Source organism: Ursus arctos, unplaced genomic scaffold (genome assembly GCF_023065955.2).
Source record: "Ursus arctos isolate Adak ecotype North America unplaced genomic scaffold, UrsArc2.0 scaffold_9, whole genome shotgun sequence".
In the NCBI taxonomy this organism is placed as follows: domain Eukaryota; kingdom Metazoa; phylum Chordata; class Mammalia; order Carnivora; family Ursidae; genus Ursus; species Ursus arctos.
In genome coordinates this window covers 48,623,413-48,647,354 of record NW_026623111.1, presented here as the reverse complement: position 1 = coordinate 48,647,354, position 23,942 = coordinate 48,623,413, and positions in this window count along the sequence as shown.

Here is a 23,942-nt window from a genome sequence, read left to right as displayed (position 1 = left end):
GTTAAAATAAACATAAATATATTCAAAGGATGCTGTGATTTTCTGAAACATTTGGAGCTTTCATTTTAGAATTGTCTCCAGAGCAAAATTACAAAATATTCAAGTGAATATTTCATCTTTTCATAATCATATTTTCAATACCTAAGTTCAGTATGCAAGTTTTAACTTCCAATCTATTAACAGATGTAAGCTTTAATGACTATTCATTTTTTTCAAAACTCAAACACATTGTCAAGGAATAAAGACTTGCAATCTACTAAAGCATTCAGAATAAGTTTCCTCAGAAACCAAGAAAAATGTTAATAAAATATTCTCAAAAATAGCTTCACTCATTGAATACCTTATTAATAAAGCAAAACAGAAATATTAATTAAATACTTAAGCATGGTACTGTGCCAGGCACTGTATTATCAGAAAATATTGTAACTTCTTAATTCTTACAAAAATCAGGAATTTGAAGATTAACAAGGAAGGAAATTAAGTTTCTTTTTTGAGTTAGTGAATGTCCAAGATTCAATCCACATCCAAAATCTGAACACCATCATTAAGTAGCAGATGGCATTATTAAGTATCAAAAGCCTTTGAAGCCTTTCAGACCCAGGTTCCAAAATCTGTTTTTACACTTAGTATCTCTATGATATCACACATGTCAAATTGTCTAACCCTGTTCCCTTATTTTTAAAAAGGCAGTGTCAATGTTTACCATAGGAATAAGATGGGGGAATAAATAGAATATGAAATAAAAAACACACAATGATAGAATTGATAGTTGTTGGAGCTTTAAAAAATGCTACTTTTTATTGTTTCCCCGAAAAACTAAGTGTTAAAAAAACAAAATTCAACCGAGTAAATTTTAAAGATTTTATTGGCTTTATTCAACAATTTATGAATCAGGCAGCATGCAATCTAGCAGACAGAAAAGAGCTCTGAGGAGCTGTAGAAAATGAAAGACTTAAAGGCAGAAGGGAGAAGGAACAGAAGTTCTACTAGGCAAAAAAATGAATTAGTTATTGCAAGATTACTTTCCTTGTCAGGAATCTCTCAGATTACCCAACTAGTGCTGATCAGGTGATTCCTGATTGGCTGTTAAAAGTTTCCTGCCTGGGAGAGCCGAAACCATAATTAAGTCTTGGTTTGTTGACCTGAGGCTTAACACAAGTGACTCCATTTTGAGCCTGTTGTCTTATTTTTAACATAATTAGTCTTATTTGTTGATATATTAAATGTATATACCATTAATAATTGGAATTTGCTAAACTGTTGTCAAGGGCAACCTTACAGCCCTTTTGGTAACATCTCTTTAATAATTTGCTTGTTCTACAAATCTTTGCTCTGAATTTGACTTCTAAAATACACTTGCTTTTATTATTTTTTTTAATTCTGTATCTCAAAGAAATTTTTCAAAGTGTCATTTTTGATTTTTCTAATTTTTCAGATTTCAAAAGAACAAGTATTCAAGTGTATTATTAGTTAACCCATAATTTCTTAAGCTATAAATTAAAAGGTCTCATTTGCATGTGAAATTTTAAGATGCTGATTTAGAGAATCAATAGTTGTCATTTAAAAATGCAACAAAAGGGAAATATACTTTACTAAATTCATTAAGATAAAGCATTTTCCTGTTATTAAAAAAAAGTTTGATTTTCATCAGTATTACTAGAAGTTTGCCAAAAGGATGACCCTAAAGCAGAGTGTAAAATTTTCCGTATGTACACAAAATTAACCCTAAGTTATCTTAAATTATATGATATAATAAAGTCTAGACACCTTGACTTCATTTTATAAACTTCTGCCAGCCTTCTTTTAAATGTCATCAAATTAACTATCTAATTTCTTTGGCTATTTCCACACAATTTTGCATATATGTCTTTCTTTGAAAACTAATCCATTGGATCTCTCTTTCCTTACTTCTTCATTGATGATAATCATGATGTTAATAAGAATGATGATGATGATGGTGATGATGATATTGATAATGAAGATAACTATTATATTATCACTTCATTATCATGGAGACTCATAATTATTCCATCATAGAAATGCAAGGTTTTCTAGAAAAAATTGTCAAGAGGGAGGGGGAGAAGGGCATGGATTGGCTCTTATGGGTCTTAGGAACTGGCTCCAAGATGTTGCTTATAATCGCTGAGATGTTCCAGATGACTGGATTGGCCAAAGACCCCAAAATTCATAATTTGTTTTTTTTAAAAAAGTGCTGAGACACTTGAGAGTAGCTTCTGGACTTGTTGCTGTGGTGAGTACACTCTTGAATGCAGGCAGACATCAGAGCAGGAGAGGCAGACAAAATAAAAAAGGGGATGGACTCTGAACCCCTTCAAACATAAGCTAGGGAAGCCTTTTAAAAAGCATAACAGTAGATTAGTAGAAGATACTCAATTTCCATTGGATATCAATACTGGAACAATCTTTATTAAAAATCTTTTAGTGGCGGTGGTCCCTTTGGCCTTACCCTTTCCTATTATAGATATGAATGCCTTGATGTGCCCCCAAGCCATCTGGAACAAACCCAAATTCCCAGCCTTCTTGGTGGAAGCTTCACACTGAGAACCCATAAGAGAGCCACTCCCAATTAAGATGGCAAATACCCTCCATAATAACTTGTGGACCCATAATTCAAAATATATTAAAGGAAGGAATTTTTGAACACACTATTTCTCCTTTCAATTTTCTCATTTGGTGGGTATTCAAGCCTGCTACTAATGAATGGAGCCTTATAGTCAACTATCAAAATTTAAATGCTCAGGTGCCCCCTGTTAAGGCTCCTATGCCCAGCCCTGTCTAGTTAATTGAGGACATCCAAAGAGCTCTACTTTGCTGATTGATCTAATATGTTCCATTCAGTATCCATTGCTGAGAAATCTCAGCTGTAGTTTGCCTTCATATTATAAGGCACCTAATATACGTTTACCTGGTAGCTTATGGGCTAATAACCCAGCTATTGTTCACAACTCTTGACAGCAAGACCTGACTGCCCTTACAGTGTCCCCTTGTATCATCTGGCACTATACTGATGACATTCTAATCTGAAGTCCCTTGGAGGATGCAGTGTTCAAGACCCTAACACAGATGGTGACCCACCTACAATATAGAGGTTGGGCTATTGTCCCAAATAAAATTCAAGAGCCAGCCACAACTTTTATATTTCTGGGTGCCTGGTCCTATGAAGTCTGGAAACTCCACTTGCAATTAAACATTAATCATTAACATTCAGCCTCCCACCATCCTACTTTCAAATGCTACTTTCAAGCTCAACACATCTTAGGTCTTTTCACATTTTGGAAGCAACACATTACCACACGTATCTGTCATTCTTAGACCCATTTATGCAGTTGCATGCAAATTCCCCACATTTTATTGGGCAGAAGCTCAACAGCAAGCCTTACACCTGACACAAATGTCAATTCATCCAGTCTGCCTCCTGGATCCTACTTCCAGGTTGAGGCACTGGCCACCATGGAGAATGCATCCTCGAGCCTATGGACTAAACATGACTCCTCCTAGCTCCTTATGGGCTTTGGACCAGATGACTGCCCTCTACAGCCACCTGCTACACCCCCTGAGACTGTCAAATTCTGCTGGCTTAGTGGGCTTTGCTAGAAACAGAGGTCCCCCTCACAGGAATGGAGCCTGTTTTCTTGTGTACCCAGGTTTCCATTATGCCATGGATAAGGGTCTCCTCCGAACAGCAGCTCAGTACAGCCACAAATGTCTCTTCACTAAAATGGAAATAGTACCTTTAGGAATGGGCTAAACCTGACCTGGCATGTCTTTCCAAATTGTAGGAGATTGTGGCTTCCCCGCTCCTCATCTCCCTGTTTATGGACCTGGAGTATACCATCTTGCCAAAGATGGCATACTTATCAAAGACAACAAGTGGGGCTCATTTCTACTTGCTAAGCTTGTAGCAGTACAAATGATTGTGCAGAACACCGTTGTCCATGACAAACCTCTTGTCCATAATTTTCCTGGCTCACAGGCAACTGCTAACAGACCAGCAGTTTGTTTGGGCCAATGGTGGTCAGACAATTTTCACATTTGAGGCCATCCTATTCGATGTGCCTCAGTTTGGTGAGATATTGCCCAAGCATCAGTGACAGTTAAGGTTACCCACTTTCCAGCACATACAATTGCTACCACATCAGAGGCTGCCTTTTACCGCACTGCGGATTCCCTTGACCGTATCCAGGTCACCACCTGTCCAGGGTTCTCAACCACTGATGTTTTACCAACAACTGCACTGGCTCACCCACTTCCACAAAACCACAGCTTATCCTGGCCAATCAATCCTGAGCGAGGTGGAGGTGAGGCTTCACCATTCTGACCTGTTTTAATCATCACTACCATACTCCTTATTTCCGTTTCTCTTCCAGTCATGGGGGAGCTGCTGGTACACTGGTCTGCCTGCTGCAGGGGCCTTCCACTTATGGCAGCCCTTGCAAAACACATTGTTTTGAATTGCAAATTCTGCTCCCAGACCAAACACTGGAAACTGCCAGGCCATGTTTTAGTTCCAGAAGGACTGCCCTTTTGCCACTGGCAGGTTGATTTTATAGGGCTGTGCCTCTGTCAGTGGGCACTACCTACTTTGTTATTATATGTGTGGATACTTTTACTGGCCTACTGCTTGCTACATCCATCAGGAACATCTCTGTGTAGCCTTACACTCTTTTCTAAGTATATTCTGTCCCCATTTGGCTCAGATCTGACACAGATCAAGATCTCATTTTAATGTCCATATAACATGGCTGGGCTCTCCAATAGGACATCCAATGGAACTTCCATCTCCCACGCTGGCCACAGGCCTCTGGCATAATTGAATGCTACAGTGGTCTTTTAAAATCCTTGCTCTTTAGGTTATAGGGCAGTAAATGGACTCTACAATGGACTTCCTTGCTGCCAGGGTCACTTACCACTTTAAACTCTAGGCCATATGCCTACCACTCTTCTCACACTAACTGAACTTGCCTAGCCATCCGGTCTATGATTCTTATCACAAGGGAATCTGATGCCTTCATCTTATAAGACAATATTATTTACATTTTCTCAACATTTTTGAGTCCCCTTACAGATTTAAAATGTCAAATTTCTTGCCTTCCAATAATCCTTAGTGACCCAAACAGGAATAGTTTGTTAGATATGCCCCCCTGGTCATAGATAGTCCTAACTATCATTAGATACCTAACATTAGTTGGTATCTACCAAATTAAGTTGGTTGACACAGCAACATTAGAAGATGACAGCATGGCAATACAATTAAAACACTAGTCCCTACTTCCCTTTGGAGAGGCCACCAAGTTGCCCACCCACAATAAGGACCCCATAAGGCAGGCACAAAACTATAAAATGCAGATGCCCACTGCTGCTGGCCATAATTTGTGCCTTGTGTGCCATCTGGGTCATGGACTTTATTCCTTGACCCCATAGAGGCAATATTAGAAAGTAGTTGGAACTACACAGCACTCACAAATGCACCCCAGGATGGGGGGGATGATAAGTGTTGGAAGTCAGCCCTAGAGGGGCACCTGAAGCTCCTCAAAGTACAGACGGTAGCCAGACAATTCAATCCTTAACTGAAATGGGACCAATAGCACAGATACGTAAAGGCCACCAGCCCTGCCCAAACAATCATTGGCATCCTCACTTCTGGGCACTGGCCATTACTTTGCCTTAATTTCAACATGAATTGGCTAATAGGATAATGCAGTTCAGAACCATCTCTGGTAACATAGGTCCAAACATTAGATTGTGGAGAGCATATAACTAAATTTTGTTTAAACCCAGGCTACACAAATGTCTCCAACCTGTACTATTTATGGATGGAGACCTTCTATGCCTCAGAGGAAAACATTCCCCCAATTATTTGCATAGTGTACCCCTGAGCACCACCAAAATTTACTGAGAATGTGTGATACCAGTAAACACTCCCAGTGCTGATTAAGGTGCTTAATCAGAGCAACCCAAATCTATGCAACCCTGTTTGACCCCTTTGTCCCTCAGTCTCCCTCCTGAGTGGCTACATTGGAGAGTCATCCCTCTCTGGAATGGTTCCCTCCACCTGCAACAATGCTAGAGAAGATGACACCCCAACCCACAATGTCACAGGACACGACCTCATCCCAAATGCTATCTCTGCAACCTTCCACTATAGCAAAGGTGACAGCAAGGAAGACATGGTGGCTGGGGATGGTAAGCACTCCCCAGGACTTGGTTGCTGAACTGAATGCTTGTTTATCTAAATTTCCTACTTGAGTGGCATTTTGCAGAGTTAACTATGTGTTTACCCCAGAGCAACCTTGCTTATAAAATGTTCGCTGCTCAAGTACGAGTCAGTACTGGGACTACAAAGCTGTCCTCTATTGCTCCTTCGAACTTTGTAAGGCCAGAGTATATGTTAAGTCTTACAACCTTATGGAAACCTCATTAAACATTTCACTTAGTTACTTGCCTTCGCCACGCCCATTAGATTGATCCACACTATGCATCCTACTGGGAATTAGTGAATTTAATTTCTGTTGGGAAGACCTCCTTCCTAGTTGTAGATGCTGCCACCACCACAGTATCCACCCTGACACCCTCCAGGCCCACTGCCACAGGGTCACCTCCTGACACCACCCCAAGGATACCCTTCCCTATGGTCACCACTCAAGACTTCACAATCCTTCCACTCAAGCCCTCTGATAGTCTTAATATTTTTATACAATTGGCAGAAATAAGAGCTCATTTTATGGGCCACTACAATTGCTGAGCATGTTACCAGGCTCAACAAAGGCGGTTTCCCAAGTTAGTGGCCTATCTGGCTGACTTATTGACCCTGGCCTGTTTGCCCAACAGATGGCATCCTATGAGCAGCTTTCCTAGCTGCTCTCTATGGTGTTCAACTGATCCCACGCAGGATAGCCAGCAGGAGCCCCCACATTCCTTTTATAATCCTCCATATCTGCACAGGCACCAACAGCACAGAGATGAATATGACCTATACCTTGTCCCAAGAAGCACAATTCCCGTGACCTTGGGTCTTGAGGCCCAAGATGTCTGGGGGGAGAGGGGATCTCCAACTTATTTTGGCTTCCCTGATCATGCTGTTGGTGTCCTCTGTGGGTACAGTTCCCTGGAGTCATCACACATGGTTCTCCATAAGTGCACTTCTCCTTCCCTCAACCTAGAATGCATTTGCCTCTGTGCCAGCCCCCAGGGAGTCCTGTCTGTTCTTTAGTCTCCCTAAGACTACCTTTACAAATCACTCAGCCAGACCCCTAATCCCTCTCTCTCTCTCTGCCTCCTCACATCAAAAGTGTGTGGTATTCATCCCTATTATATTGGGAGTAGGTCTGCTGCTATTTCTCACAGGGATTGGGCTAGGTGCTGCTACACTGGGCATGCAACAACAAATTTTCTTTTGAATATTTTATTTATTTATTTGAGAGAGAGCGAGCGAGCATGAGCAGAGGGAGGGGCAAAGGGAGAGGGGAAAGCAGGCTCCCCTGCTGAGCAGGGAGGACAATGCAGGGCTCCATCCCAGGACCCCAGGATCATTACCTGAGCCTAAGGCAGACAATTAACCAATTGAGCCACCTGCAACAAGAAGTTATTAAGGCAAACACCTACCTGTTAGCCACCTTGGCTGAACACATTGGGCTGTTACATCAAAGCCTAGCCTTAACGCAACAACTACATGATTCTTTTGCACAGATAGTTTTGGATAACCATTTAGCTTCAGATGACTTATTAGACAAGGAAGGAGGTGTATATGCTGTAAAGGGTACCACTTGCTGCATGTATATTAATACTTCTGGATAAATTTAGAGAAATTTACCAAAAAAATTGCCTAATAATTACAGGTATTCTATAATGTCTCCCAAGTTTTTAATCAATACCTACCATAATTTTATCCAAAGGCTCTGGTTTATTTTCTTGGCTAGACCCCAACAAATGGTGGGGGTGATTAAGGACAAAATTTCAAATTGTCATTTGTCTATTGATATTTTTAATTGACATTTTGTTTTGCTCAAATATTTCATGTGTTGCGTGACAAAAACCCTGCCAGTAAATTTAATATCTCCACCATCCAGAAGGTACCTATGATTTTCCCTGAAGACTAATGCCTAGGCATCCACATAGCCACAGATCCTTGAATTTCCTTATCATGCAAAGGCTCTACAATCAAATAAGTATATAAAGTCCAAATATGTCTTTATAATTTTCTTTTTTTCTCTATTTCATACCACTGTATAATTAATTAATTAATTAATTAATTAAACGCGCTTCAAAGTTCCTTATTTCATTTTATCCTTTATGTTTCTTTTTTCACAACTAAACAAATTTTAAAACGCCCCAATCTTGTATTCTTAATATCTACATCTGGGTCTTTTGAAACCTTGTTTTGATCCATCCCTTACCTTGTTTCTGTTTATTTGAATCACTTTTAAATATTTCTAGCAGTGGGACTTTACTAGGTGTCCCTGAATGATCCTAGTGTATCAGGTTTAAAATATTATCTTTAGGCTCCAGGGACTTTCACGAAATGTTTGTAACTTTATAAATAGCATTTAGCATGTACTAATTTTGTCTTGACTTTTGTTCTACTCAGTTTTCTGATCTTCATATTGTCTATACTCACTAATCAGTCTTTGAAACGGTGACTCAATCTATGCCTGTTCCTCATCAAGTCACGTCTGTTATTTTTAAAACTCATTTTGAGCAACATATATTATCCTTAATGTCCCCCTGAAATTATTGTAATCTGGAATGTACATTTGGATAGGAAAAAAAGGGAAAAAGTTAATGACTGATGGCAAAAAAACTTAATAGAGTTGCTCCATATAACAGTTTTAGAATGAAAACCATATTAAAGATTTCTAAAAAATTACAGATGGAGCAGTGCCTTTTTTTGAATAGTGGTTTAGAACTGAGAGACAGAGCCGGATGCTCACCTATGCATCCATTATCTTCAAAGCTAGCATTACTGCAGGCCCTCTCCATAAATGCAGTTTTAGGAGAGAAATTAGCCTGAGAGAGGAGACAAGTATCGCCATTAAGATTAATGGGAGGAAAGTACCCGTATTGATAATGCCTTTTCACTGCTAGTCTTATTTGAATAAGATGTTCAAGTCCCAGCTTTCAATGTTATAAATTGAAGTTCTGATAATTAAATTACCTTTTCCTACTTCCTAACCACCCATTTTCTCCTCAACCAATTATAATCAGGAGTTCATCCCCACAACTGCATTGAAATTATTTGGTTATTATCATTAATAACCTTCTTATTACCAACTCAATGGTCATTTCTCAGTCCTCACTTCATTTTACCATTTGGAAGTACTTAACAACATTATTTATCCTATCTTCATCCTTGAAAAAACTATTTTTCTCTTTTGTCACTGGCTACTTTTTAAAAAATTTCTTTTGTTTCTCTTTAATTTCTAAATGTTAACATTCTCTAGGACTTTGCTGGCTATAAATCATTACGTGATCATATGTAGCTTTGCAGATCTTAATATCTATAGTCTGACTCTCCTCTGAACTGCTCAAATTTAACTTGGCAAAGGGAAAAAAACAAACAAACTTCATTTTCCTGAAAGCATGCTAATCTCCCAGTATTCTCTGTTTTGGTAAATGGCCATCCTTGATGACAATCCTTCCCTCATAAGCCCTATGTAATTGGTGAGTTATCTCTGTTGAAGGGTCTGTGAATCTGATCCTTCTCACCAGCTTCTCCACAATGATCTTAGGATAAAGAATTTTACCCATGACATTTGTGGATCCAGAGCAAGAATAAAAATGGAATCCATGTACATAGATTTAAGTACTTCAAAGTTACAAATACAGTTTTACTCACAGCCTGAGCTGCTTCACTGTAATGGGACGCATCTGGCCCCTCCCCAGGATTTTCTTCATGACAGGAAAACAAAGGAGCTGCTTTTCTTCTTTCCCTGGCCAAGCCCACTGCCTATGGGCAGCCAGAGTGATTGCAAAGATGTGCTGAAGCAGACAGCATGAAAGCTGGCTTGGGGCCCAGGGCTCCTGGGACAGGACTGGATCCCTATTAAAGACTTGACAAGGTTAAACTCTCTAGAAACCAGGATAGGCTGGTACCACAACCCCCATAGGATAACTGACTCAGCATTTCCCAAAACACCACTACCCAACAGAAGGGACAAAAGAAGCACTATATATTTGGGGAACTGGGTGGTTTGGACACACTCTTCGGACGACTTCCGTTCTTTCTTCCCTTTTACCTGATCAATGTTCTCAGTTCCACTGCATCTTCTGGCCTGACACATAAAGTTCCCTCAAATGGCCCGCCTAGCATATTTCACTCACTTGATCAGTTACAGATTTTTGACAAACTTTCTTAAGACAAGGAAAAGAAAAATAACTAAATATATTTTTATTTTATAGATTCATATATATTTATATATATGTTATATATTTTATATATTTATATATGTTTATATTTTTCATATTAATATATATATAAAACCCTCCAGAGTGTGTGGCCCAGGGTAGGACCCCTTTTCCTAGATCCTAGTGGCATTGTATTTGTCCCAGCCATCACCATGTGGCTCCTGTGCTATTTCATTAGCTCTGCCCATAATTATTACATGTGTGCTAATTACATTCCACTGAAGTCATGAGATATATTTCAATCTATTAATACTAGTCCATTTTTTAAAAGAAATGAATATCCTTAAGGAAAAATTAAAAATAAATAAAAAATAAATAAAGTTATTATACTCAGGTAATACATACTCCTAAACTTCCACACTGTTTCCCAAAGATGGCAAGAGAAAAAGAGATCTTATTAAATGTATATAAATTTACCAATTTGCTTTAAAATGCAGGATGCAATGCATTATTTGGGCATTTTCTTGAAAGTGCATTGGTGGAAATAGAAAGAGTCTCAAAACATTTGCAAGTTATAGGATTTATAAATAAGTATGATCTATTTAGCAAATTTTGTTTTTTTTTTTCAATTCTCAATTTTCACTTTGATTTTTGAGAACAGTTATGTTTCAGCTAAAGTGCTGTACTATGTTGGACATCTAAGGTTACATGCCATTAATGCTGCATTACAAAATCAGAAATATCAAGTGAAAAGCATTTCTTAAAGATGGACTTAAAAAGCATTATCATTTTAGAACATGGTCCACAACAAAAACTTTGAAGATTTACTTTTTTTCCTGTTACTTTTAGTGACATATGAGACACTTTTACTTCTACCACTGGGGTCCTGTGTACAAAAGAGCCATAAATTGTTTACAGCAAAAAAACAAAAAACAAACAACAACAACAACAAAAAAAAACAGTAGTGTCAGCAATTCATTATTATTGAAAGTAAAGAAAATACTCAAATCTTGGACATTTAAAACAAAAAGAGATAAAAAGAGATAAGGTATTTTTTTTTCTTTTCTGACATAAAATTTTAGTGTTTTTGTTTCAAAACTACTGTGTCAATAAAATTTGGTGGTATGTAAATAAAGCACTTACTTGGCTTGAGAAATCTACTGAAACTTAAAATATAAAATACTGAGCTTAAATACTCATGGGCTTATCCACAACTTATACAAAGCTGAGTAAAGCTGTTCCACGGAGTCTGTCATTTCTAACTCATAGCTGTACTATAACCATATTAGTTAAATAAGTTCCAGTGCATAGATGCATTGATTTTATATACTATTCAAAAGAATAAAATATAACTATATGTACCAAGCAGAAAGTTCCCTGGACATACCGTTGTGGGAAAAAGGAAGTGTTCAAATTCCTTTTTGTGAATGTATATTAATAATAATACACTCCAAGCAAAAATGGAAAGCATATATAATTATATTTTGCAGATGCAAGGATTAAGTTTACTTAAAATAAACGTTTAAATAATTACATTTGCAATTAACAAAAAGAAATATTACCATATGGCACCTGTAATTTTTAGAATAATTCAAAATTTTATGATTATATACTCTTTCCCCCCTTTTTATATTAAAGTGTTAAATTTGTGACCTTATGGAGACACACTCCACTTGCCAAGCAAATTTGGGACTTTTCTCAGAATTCTTGGCAATGAAACTAAAATGCATTACTCACCAGATTCACATTTCAAGCTACATTAACTAAAAATGAACTCAGGCTAAAATAATGATTATATAGGCAGATCTTTTCTAAGGAAACCTCACTAATTCACACCTAATGAATAGCAAGGCAGGGTCAATTAGAACCATTGTTAAATCATTAGAAAAGGATTCATCTTGATGCTGTTGTAAGCACTACATTCATTTACTTACCATGAAATTCTATCCCTTAATCCTTAGTGGTTTTTTCCAAGAAGTCATTACAGCTTGACCAGGGAAGTGTGTACGTGCCTTGCCGTATGTGCTAAGGGCTTTACATACCATATCCATTTACTTTAGGAGGTCAGGACTATTATTCACAGTTTAGGTGACTATAATAATCATCTTGAGGCATAGAGAGGTCAGTTGATCTGCCTAAAGTCATATGTCAAGAGAGAGGTGAACCAGGGCTCCATCATTTAGCCTTAACATCTCTACAGTTTTGCCTCTTTGTATGGTTTCTTACAGGAGCAAACTGACACAATGTCACTCAAGAGACCAAATAAGATTTCAAATAATGATTATATCTGTATCTGAATAAATGAAATTGTGTCAACATTTTAAAATTTAAAAATGTAAATTTTGCTGCTTCTTTAACACATAAAAAATTAAATCCATGTATTTTATATTATAATTAGTATTAAACCCAATTATTTCCTGACAGGCATTCTACCTGCAGGCTATACCAAAGAAGTAGCTACAAGTTTCTATAATTAGAATAGAATTTCAATCCATATCGCAGACATTTTTAAGGCTCTATCCCAAAGCTAGTCTTCAAAAATGAGAAACACAACCAGAATTGTTGTGGAAACATCCACTTATACACACACAAAAAAGGCAACTACAAAAACAGTTTGCTCTGTTTGATATTTTCCATATTTATGAAACTACCTCTCTCATAAGAAAACAATAAAAATTGTATGAGATATTATATAAAGTGTTTAGAACAATGCCTGGTATATATGTCATTCAACGAATGTAAGCATTATTATTATTACTGATGTTAATATTTCTGTCAGGTAATCTTGGTGGTCGAGAATAAAGTAATGTGTGTTTTTTTTTTTAAGAAAGAATTTTTTTTGTAAAAGATTTTATTTATTCATTTGTCAGAGGGAGAGAGCACAAGCAGAGGGAGAGGCAGCCTCTCCGCTGAGGAAGGAGCCCGATGCAGGACTCTATCCCAAGATCTGGAATCATGACCTGAGCTGAAGGGAGACGATTACCTGACTGAGCCACCCAGGTGTCCCAATGTTTTTCTCCTTTGTAAAGACTAAATGAGACAAGAAAGCATGACATTTTTTATAAGTCTGTGAGAATTTGAAACATTTTAATTGGAACTGTTTGGGTTAAAATAGTTCATCAATTTTAGGAGGAAATTTATTAAAATAAATATACACTTATTGTTTTAAAATATAAGATTATTTTTTGAACAGATTATTGAATAGAGTCCCTCAGTCATCCATTTGAAATTAATATTCATGAAACAGATGTGGCCTTCTTTCTACATATTAGAATTGTGTTTTCTAAACCAAATAGTATAATTTCCAGGTGTTAATATTATTTTGGATATATATGACATGTAATTACAAAATTAATTTGTAATTTTAGAGTACTTTTAGTTTCTTATGTACAATGGAGATGATAGGATTATCAGATTAGGTAAAAAGACATTATTCCTTATTGGCACACTATATAAAAAGGACTAGTTGAAATCACCTAACTGAATTCAACTCTCTCTCCTTTATATTTTGCTTCCTTAGCATTTTAAAATTATGCTTATTTTTCTATAATCTACATTATTATTATTATGGTACCAACTGGTCACATGTTACTAAACGTGAAATCTGCCTAGTTCAAATTAAAAGGTGTTTGAAGTGTAAAGTACACACCACATTTTATATATTCTAGTAGATGTACTACAGTAATGCTGTTTTTAAGGTAGTGGCAAATATGCTTTGAAGTTTTTTGTAAATGTGTTTTAAATTTTTAATACTGTATTTGGAGGTAAATCTTAAAGGTAGTTAGACCACACAAATAATGACTGATTCATTTTTTTCAATATGGTGTAATATTTCACAGTAAATTAATGTAACATTTAATTTTATTAATACCTTTGTTGACCTAATTTATGATTTTTAATTTAAAGTTAAGTGTTTTAAGTAGAATTTAAACCTGCCTTTATTCTGGTAAATAATATATGTTGTATTAAAATAAGTATAAATCTTGGGGAGTTCATGAGAGCTTTACTCTCCCTTTACAGAGGGTCTGCACATGACTCAAATTCAGTGTAGTGCAATGCCTACAGTTTTGTCATCAGATAGGTTTAAGTTGTACTACTAAAGAATACTGACTGAAATTTAGCAAGTTGTTTGCTAGGTAATTCTGGTTTTTAGCTACACAACGGGATTACCTAAATCAGGTAATGCCTTTGGAATATAACTGATGTCAGGTATTGTGTGAGATAATAGAAAATGTATATTGGTCTTTGCCCCAGTTCCTGTCACAGAGCTCCTAAAACCATTGCCACTGCCTAGATGGTAAGAGCCCTAGGAGAAGCTTTTGTTCTAATACCTGGTCTATCATTGCAGCTCTTGACACTGGGCTCTTGAAACCCTTGTAATTTCCTGGGTATCATAGTGTTTTTGGTTCCAGTGAAGTGGCTCTGGAAAGGCTATTGGAGAGGAGGTGATTACTGAAAAGACCAAGCCATGATTAGAAGCTTGGAATTTGGGCACCTGGGTGGCTCAGTAGGTTAAGCATCTGCCTTCGGTTCAGGTCATGATCCCGGGGTGCTGGAATCAACTCCCGTATCGTTTTCCCTGCTCCACAAGGAGCCTGCTTCTCCCTCTGCCTCTGTCTTTCTCTCTCTCTGTCTCTCATGAATAAATAAATAAAATTTAAAAAAAAAAAAAAGCTTGGAATTTTCAGAGAGGGTATAGGGACCAGAAATGAGTTAATAATTGATCATGCCTAAACAACAATTGTTGGAAAGGATGTGGAGAAAGGGGATCCCTCCTACATTGTTGGTGGGAATGCAAGTTGGTACAGCCACTCTAGAAAACAGTGTGGAGGACCCTTAAAAAGTTACAAATTGAGCTACCCTATGATCCAGCCATTGCACTACTGGGTATTTACCCCAAAGATACAGACATAGTGAAGAGAAGGGCCATATGCACCCCAATGTTCCTAGCAGCAATGTCCACAATAGCTAAATCGTGGAAGGAGCCGAGATGCCCTTCAACAGATGACTGGATTAAGAAGTTGTGGTCCATATATACAATGGAATATTACTCAGCTATCAGAAAGAACGGTTCTCAACATTTGCTACAACATGGACGGCACTGGAGGAGATAATGCTAAGTGAAGTAAGTCAAGCAGAGAAAGACAACTATCATATGATTTCTCTCATCTATGGAACATAAGAACTAGGATGATCAGTAGGGGAAGAAAGGGATAAAGAAAGGGGGGGTAATCAGAAGGGGGAATGAAACATGAGAGACTATGGACTATGAGAAACAAACTGAGGGCCTCAGAGGGGAGGGGGGTGGGGGAATGGGATAGACCGGTGATGGGTAGTAAGGAGGGCATGTATTGCATGGTGCACTGGGTGTTATACACAACTAATGAATCATCGAGCCTTACATCAGAAACCAGGGATGTACTGTATGGTGACTAACATAATATAATAAAAAATCATTAAAAAAAAATAATAATTGATCATGCCTATGTGAGGAAGCCTCCATGAAATCCCAATACTAGGGGATTTGGGGAGCTTTTGGATTAGTGAACAGATCCACATTTTGGAAGGATGACACATCCAGACTCCACAAGGACAGGTCCCTCCTAGAATTCACCCTATGTATCTCTCCATCTGGCTGTTATCTATATCTATCATCATATCCTTTACTACACTGATAAACCTAAGTGTTTCCCTGAGTTCCATGAGCTGCTCTAGCAAATTAATTGAACTTGTGATGGGGATTATGGGAATCCGATTTGGCCTACAGAAATTGTGGGTAACCTGGAGACCTACTGCTTGCAACTGACATCTGAACTACGGTAGGACCAGCTCTGTGGGACTGAGCCCTGAACCTATGGGATCTGATAGGTATCTCAAGGTAGATAGTGTTAGAATTGAATCAAATTTTAAGACATCTAGCTGGTGTCTCTGAGAATTGCTTGGTGTGGAGAAAATCCTCCAGATATTTGATGATTAGAGGTGCCAGAAGTGAAGCGTTCTGTGTGAATAATAAAGAAGACACACAGGTGGAAAATTTAGTTTATCTAACTCAGGTATATAAAGCACCTGAAGCATATTAGTATTTATTAAATGCTGGTGCTTCTCCAGTCATTCGGGTATGATAAGATTATCTTCGATTATCTTCTTCCTAGGTGAATGATAAACACTGGAAATGAAGAACCCAGATTAAAAGTAAGTCCATTTAATCTCTCTGTCCCCTTGTTTTGTTTTGTTTCATTATCTTTTATGAGGCTTAAATCAACTAATTCATATAATGTGCTAGGAGTATTGTCTGACATAGAGAAAGCACACAATAAATAGATATGATTAAGTTTTTAAATTCTTTTAAAATATTTTATTCTATATTATATTGTTCAATATTCATATATATTTTAATTCTGTTTTATTTAGTCAATTGGAATTAAGTAGTATTATTGGTTGAATTGTGTCCTAAAAAAAAATCGTATGTTGAAATTCTAACCCCCAACACCTCAGAATGTGATCTTATTTGGAAATAAGGTCATTGTAAATGTAATTAAGTTAAGATGAGGTCACACTGGAGTGAAGTGGGTCCATAATCCAATATAACTGGTGTTCTAATAAAAAAACACCATGCGAGGAGACACACATACACAAGAGAGCACTATCTGAAGATTGGAGTTATGTTTCCAGTAGCTAGAAGAAAGTCCTGGAACAGAACTTTTCCAAGTACCTTCAGAGGGAGCATGGCTCTGCTGATACCTTAATTTTGAACTTGTGGCCTCCAGAAATGTAAGACAATAAGTTCCTGTTATTCAAAGTCTGTGGTTCTATAATAGCAGCTTTAACAAACTAATACAGTTATATTTACTATTTTGTGTCATATTTAGAAGACACAAAGAGTTGGTTGATCCCAAACAGCTAATACACTGAGGTTCGTCACACATTATGAAGATGTTTGTCTCAGGTGTGGTTCTCTTCAAAGGACTTCATAAGCTAAAGATCCTGATGAATGTGATTTATTCAGACCCAGACAGTGTGTGAAGGAAGCACAATAGAAAAAGGGAAGAACTTTAGCAAAGGTGGAATTTAAGTTAAAGTCCCACATACAACCTAATCCTAGGAGGAACTCAAGTATAAATTCAAAAGTTCATCCCAACTGGAGTCAAGAGCTGGCTGTTGTACTCCCAGGCCATAGACACTGGTCACTCCAGTGTGTGAGGAAGACAATACAAGCATGGAAGGACAAAGAGAGCTAAACCTTTCTAACTTTCTCCAGAGGGGCACAGAGGTGTTGGGCCCAAGGGCAATGCAAATGTTGCTGATGCTCCTTACTGGGTATGGGTGTGGGTGATAAAGCAGCTCTGGATGGGCTTGAAGACTTAATACTCTGTCTACGCTGAATTTTATGGGAGATCTTATGAGAGGCACATTAATCTTGAGTCTTTTTTACTGAATGTTAAAGTATGTGTGTATGTGGAGCAGTTGAATGTCAGTACTCTTCTTCATTTGACAGTTTTGAGTTCCAGTCTATATTCTATTTACTATTATACCCTCTGGGTATTGAACTTGTGTTTGATTTAATAATGCCCTTCACAGTGTCAGTGGGGTGTACTCAATTGCGTATTACAAGAGTGAATGTTAAGTCTTTTTTTTTTATCAACCTCATTTTCCTTTTCTTTGTCTATCAGTCATTGTCTTCTGAAGCAAATTTTATTTTTAAACTTATTCTGAGGGGTGCCTGGGGGACTTGGTTGGTTAAGAGTCTGCTTTCAGCTCAGGTCATGATCTCAGGGTCCTGGGATCAAACCCCACATTGGGCCCCTTGCTCAGCACGGAGCCTGCTTCTCCCTCTCCCACTGACTCTTCCCTCCTGCTCATGCTCTCTCTCTCTCTCTCTCAGTCTCTCTCAAATAAATAAATAAATAAATAAATAAATAAATAAAATCTTTTAAAAAAAGAAATAAACTTATTCTGAGATATTCAAATATACAGGAAGCTGTTTTGACAATTCACTTGTTATACTGTCACTCTGGCATTAAAAAAATTTCACAATTTTGGGGTGCCTGGGTGGCTCAGTCGGTTAAGCATCCAACTCTTGGTTTCAGCTCTGGTCATGATCTCAGGGTCATGAGCTCAAGCCCAGCATCAGGCTCCCTGGTCAGCACAGAATGTACTTGAGATTCTCTCCGTCTCCCTCTCTGCTCCTCCCTCTGCTCTCACTTACTCTCTCTCTCTCAAATATGTAAAATCTTAAAAAAAAATTCACAATTTTATCAAGATATTTAAAAATTTGTTTGAAGACATAGTCTAGATATAATGTTATAATTAATTATAATACATATTTGTTCATATATATATAAAGCATATTATAGTCTTAAATTTAAAAGATATATATAATAGACTGACTTGAGAAAGGATCTTTCACTTGTATCATAAAACTTTTGTCAATAATATAAAATGTCAATCACCAGAGACAAGAAAATATGATTTAATCTAGATGTCTTTTTTAATTGACTCAAATCATATATAAGAAAAAATATCAAAAGGAAATATTGGAAACTATAAAACATAACAGGTACAGATTGAATATAAACTTCAAATATGAAGAATTTATTTATAAAGTGCTTTTTAAAAATCCAATTATTATTAGTAGAACAAGTGTTTAACTTTCTGATTGCCTAAGAAATTTCCTATAAAATCTTAATAAAGGACAGATATTTAACACAAAATATCAGTCAATGAGAGAACAGTTACACTGTACAAACTATTCTCTAAATAATACTGAATTTACTAGGTAAAATTTCTGATTATTCTTCCTTTGAGACTATCAATAATTTTTGTAAGATCTATAAATTCATGTAAATGAATATGGATCAAATGTAAAATTGCATCTTAGACATCATACATCTAGTAAGAAATGAAAAGAATTGCTAGGACAGGTGATAGCACAAGGTTGAAATTCCTTTTTCCCCCACTCTTGCTTTCTGTACTCCTGGGAGGTCTTATCTACTTGAGGCAGGCATTAGGGAAGACAGCATCTTTGGAAACAAGGAAAATAGAATTACAGAACTGCTACTCTGAGGACCAAAGTTTATAAAGGAGAAATGTAGAACATAAAGTGCAGTCATTACTTTAAATGAAGTGCTTTTAATGCTTTCAAGTTGCACTGAAATTACTTGAAGGCTAATGTGAAGAGTCATAGAGAAAATAACTCTAAAAATAATAAATATGTACAAAAAACTTTTGTATACTTTTTTCTACTTTATTATTAAATCTAATACACTGAATGTATCTTGTGGCCCTATTGTAACAGTTGCAAATATATCTACAAATATACATATTTGTAAAGCTAAAAATTACTCCAGCTATTTTTCTATTCAAAGCTTTTGTCACATATCAAATATTAGCTGACAAGTTGTATAGAAGCTATGTGTTAATTAATTATTTCTACCTGAGTGACTTGTCTTTTACAATAGTGTCTGAGGCCAGATACTAGATAATTCCACTGCAGTGGTGGGAGTAATTTGTTTGATATTGACATCACATTTTTCAGTACAGTTTGTGAGTTATTTCAAGAGAAAAAAGAATTTAGATCACTAACACAACCGTAGGAATGCCAGTGGATATGGTATAAAATTACAAATATATGTTGAATTGTCTATTTCCTAGACCTAGGAAATAAATGAAAAATAGAAATCTAAAATGTGCTACCCAAATATCTAAGGAAATTTATTCTTCTCTCCTCACATGGGTTTTCTATATGTTTAATTGGGATAAATCAAAAATAAAATAATGGGACTGAAATAATGAGATGTGATTTTTCTGGGTGCATGTAGATATTTTAAAATTATTATTGAAGTATAGTTGACATACAATGTTATATTAGTTTCAGGTGTACAGCATAGTGTTTCGACAATTCTATACAGTACTCAGTGCTCACTACAACAAATGTAGTCACAGTCTGTTGCCATATAACATGTATTAGAATATTATTGACTCTACCCCATGATGCACTTTCATCTCTGTGACTAATTTATTTTATAACTGGAAGTTTGTACCTCAATCCCCTTCATCTATTTGGCCTAACCCCACTATCCACCACTCCTCTGGCAACCGCCAGTTTGTTCTCTGTATTTAGTCTATTTGCTTTGTTTTTTCATATATATATATATATATATATATATATATATATATATATATATGAAAAAATATGTGTGTGTGTGTGTGTGTGTGTGTGTGTGTGTATGGAGCCCAACGTGGGGCTCAAATTCACAACCCTGAGATCAAGACCTTAGCTGATATTGAGAGCTGGACTCTTAATTGACTGAGCCACCCAGGTGCCTCTGTTTGTTTTGTTTTTTAGATTCCACATATAAGTGAACCATATGGTATTTGTCTTTCTTCGTCTGATTTATTTCGCTTAGCATAAGACCCAGAGGGTCAATCCATATTGTTGCAAATGGCAAGATTTCACCTAAATTCATAAAGCAAACATTAACAGACATAAAGAGAGAAACTAATGGTAAGACAGTAATAGTAGGAGACTTCAACACTCTATTTACATCAATGGATAGATCATCCAGGCAGAAATCAATAAGGAAACAATGTCATTGAATGACATATTGGATGAGATGGACATAATAGATATATACAGAACATTCTCTCCCCAGACAACAGAATACATACTCTTTTCAAGTGCACATGGAACATTATCTAGAATAGGTCATGTATTAGGACACAAAATAAGCCTCAATAAATTTAAGAAGTTTGAAATCATAGTCTGCATCTTTTCTCAATCATAACAGTGTAAAACTAGAAATAAATCACAAGAAAAAAATGGGAAAAACACAAACACATGGAAACTAAACAATATAATACTAAACAACAATGTAGCACCCAAAAAATTTTAAAAATACAAGAAGACAAATGAAAATGAAATATATGTATAAATATATATGTATAAACATACATGTGTATATACACACACACACACACACCATACCTTCATGACCCATTCATCTATTGATGAACACCTGGGTTGCTTCCATATCTTAGCTATCATAAATAATGCTACAATAAACATAGGGATCATATATCCTTTTGAATTAGCGGTCATTTTCTTTGGGTAAATACCTAGTAGTGGAATTACTGGATCATATGGTATTTCTATTTTTAATTATTTCAGGGACATTATACTGTTTTCCAGAGTGGCTGCACCAATTACATTCCCTATCTTTCCCTTTTCTCCATATCCTCACCAACACTTGTTATTTCTTGTCTTTTTGATAACAGCCATTCTAACAGGTGTAAAAGGTGATATCTCATTGTGGTTTTGATTTGCATTTACCTAATGATAAGTGATGTTGAGCATTTTTTCAGATGTCTATTGTTCACCTGTATGTCTTCTTTGGAAAAATAACTACTTAGGTCCTATGCCCATTTTAATTAGATTATCTGGAGTTTTTTTGGTATTGACTTGTGTGAGTTCTTAATATATTTTGGATATTAGCCACTACCATTTACCATTTCCTCATTGTATAGTCTTGCCTCTTTCATCATAGATGAATTGACCATTGACCACAGGGCTCTCTATTCTGTTCCACTGATCTATGTGATGAGACATATGGTTTGTAGGCCCCAGTAATGTAACTAAATTATAGAGTTAATTTGGAATCAAACTTTTTCTCCATCATTCATTTAATTATGAATATTTTTCCAAAAATATTTACCAGGCAACTATTTTTTTCTGGGAATTTTGCTAGGCCCTTAGGGATACAATGTTCAAAAAGTATATTCTTACTCCCAAAAATCATAAAGAAGGATGTGATGGATGCAGGTAAATGCAATACAAATAATAAGTGTTGTGATGAGCCTATGCACAGAACATCTGGGAGCATAGTAAGAATGCCATTTAGCCAGTCTTCTTGCCACCTACATAGAAGTTCCATGTGAAGTGATTGCTAAGTAAAAGTGAGCAAGACCTAAGTAGAAAAGCATACAGTTATGTTTCAGAAGGAGGAACATGATGAAGGAAATCCAAGACAGAGAAAGGACCCACATACCAAAAGGTGAAAGAGGGCCCAGCTTGTTACGGGGGAAAAAAAAATTATCTGATATGAGATACCTCAAGAAAAAGTATGATTTATCAATTAAGGTAATCAGAGTGAAGGATGGTCTTTTTTGGCCAAGGGATTTGGGTGTTATTTAAGGCTTTAGTGTTTGTGCTTTGGAAGTAGTAGTTGATGATAATTAAACTCTTAACAATGTTAAAAGCGAAAAATGCTAAGTTGATTTTTCAATGGGAGCAAAAATAAGAAAAAAAATTCTTATTTGTTTCAAGTATATATATAAGTTTTTCTTTTTAAATAATGGTTTATATTTGGCCAAATATTTACTTAATGATTTCTTCCCTCCCTTCCTCCCTACCTCCCTCCCTTCCTCTTTCTTTCTTTCCTTCCTTTCTTTTTTTTTCTTTTTCTTTTTCTCTTTTTCTCTTTTTCTTTCTTTCTTTCTTTCTTTCTTTCTTTCTTTCTTTCTTTCCTTATTATATGATAAGCTACAAAGAGCTTATCAGGGTTTTTATTAGATTTTTAGTATCTTACCTAACTCCACACATACATATGTAATTAGTTCAATTTTTAAATTTTTTAATCATGAGGTCACTGACATAGGGCAGTTTATTCAATTCAATGCTATGTCATTGTACCGAATCTTAGTCATTCCTTCTATAAATTCATGATACTCATCCCAAATCCGTACAAAGAAAAATACACGTGATTAAAAAGACCTTCAAGTCATCATGAACTTCTGACTAAATATAAGTTCATATTTCTTAATGAAAATCAGCACATTGGCCAACTGCTGCATGAGTCCTAAGAATAGAAATATTTTAATCTAATAGGCAGAGATAAGCAGAATTAAATGCCTGAACTAGTAACAAATGATAAGCTGAGTACTATTAAACAGACTATATTTCCTCCCAGTTCCAAACTGCAAATCATATGGAATCATTTTATATAATATATATTCATATTTTTTAAATGCTATAATAAAATTTTAACATAAAATGCAAATAAAATGCTCTCTCATGTTAAAGAATTTAATTTTATATTTCAGTTACAGATACCTAAAATAAATTTTTTAAGAGTGCCTTATGTAAGTGATAGCCTCCCTTAAGAGTTTGATCAAATAAGCTAGGTGTAGTAACAAAGTAGCTTTGTGATTCTAAAGTACTTTATTCCGAGCATAGAGTCTCATCTGTTTTTTGTAAATTAATGAACAGTTCTGACTTCCTACTGTGCCCTAAGAAATCTCTTGCTTCCTCTGCAAATTGTATTTGCCACTAGCTGACTTATTTTAAAAGTTTTGTTTTGGTAATCATTTTTTATTCTGTATGGAAAGGATGATGATTTCATAATCTACAAATTTTAAATGAATATTTTAACAAAAAACATAGATGATTTTTTCCTTTGATTACCAGAAGCTTTGCATCCAAACGTGTTTGTGCAATCTACCTCAACTATGTGAAAGATATCATCTGTCATTTTCTAGCTTAAGTATATGGGTAAATGTCTCAATATAAAATAGCAAAATCACTA